Here is a 1,298-nt window from a genome sequence, read left to right on the forward strand (position 1 = left end):
TTCTTTTTCCTCTAACAACTGTTGTAATTTCTCTTCTCGTTCTTCTTGTTTCTTTTCTTGTTTAATTTCTCGTTCTTCTTGTTTTTTTTCTTTTTCCTCTAACAACTGTTGTAATTTCTCTTCTCGTTCTTCTTGTTTCTTTTCTTGTTTAATTTCTCGTTCTTCTTGTTTTTTTTCTTTTTCCTCTAACAACTGTTGTAATTTCTCTTCTCGTTCTTCTTGTTTCTTTTCTTGTTTAATTTCTCGTTCTTCTTGTTTCTTTTCTTTTTCTTCTAACAACTGTTGTAATTTCTCTTCTTGTTTAATTTATCGTTCTTCTTGTTTCTTTTCTTGTTTTTGTATTGCTGCCATCAAATCTGCTAAGCTGTAGTTTGATTTTCCGCCTCTCGTTTCCATCTTCTTCTCTCTTTTTTTTTTCTATCCCACTCTCTGACACCAATTTGTTACGTCTCCGGTTGTTAATTAATCGTTCCGACGAAACTTAAGCGACACAAGTTCTTTCTTAATAAAAACTGGTTTATTATTTTCGAATATAACTTTTCCGATACACTCAACTTCAACAATCGCGCTAAACAAACGCTATAACAACGAACGTGCTCAATAATACTTCTGACTGCAGATCAATTACTCACTATCTATACACACATTACCTTACCGCGTCACGTTGTCCCCTCTTATATATACCCGCCTACCCTATATCTAGTAAGAACTAGAACATTCGCCAAAGTACAGGATAATTCTAGAAAGTAGAGAGCGTGAGAATCACATGATCTCGATGACGCAACAATACCATTTTCAAGCTTCAACTGGTCCCATTGTGCCCAATAGTTCTTTGTCACAGGGCTTAAGCTCGACACCTTCTCCCAAACAGGGCGCAAGACACTTGCTTTTAGAAAATCAATTATTGGCTTATTTTTTATTAATTATTTTCCTTCAGATAAAAAAAAGCACAAATAAATGAGAACCCACTATCATGTTGATCCCTGGGAAATTCATAAATTTCAATAAGATAACATTTTACCTTCTTTTCTCAAGAGAATATAATTAATTGATATCAGCTTATTCCTATAAATTAATTACTCAATCCCAGAAATCATTCACATTGAATACTTACTTTAACATAATTAGAAATACTCACAAATAGGAAAGCTTATACTTTACAAAAAAACAAAACAACAACAACAACTAAAAAAAAACACATGAAGTTTTGTTCCTTGTGTTTAAACTATGTACTTATAGAGAAGCTAAAATTTAACCTGGTTACCACTATAGCTAATTAAATATACTGTTACGACAGC

Source organism: Limulus polyphemus, unplaced genomic scaffold (assembly GCF_000517525.1).
Source record: "Limulus polyphemus unplaced genomic scaffold, Limulus_polyphemus-2.1.2 Scaffold2995, whole genome shotgun sequence".
Lineage (NCBI taxonomy): Eukaryota > Metazoa > Arthropoda > Merostomata > Xiphosura > Limulidae > Limulus > Limulus polyphemus.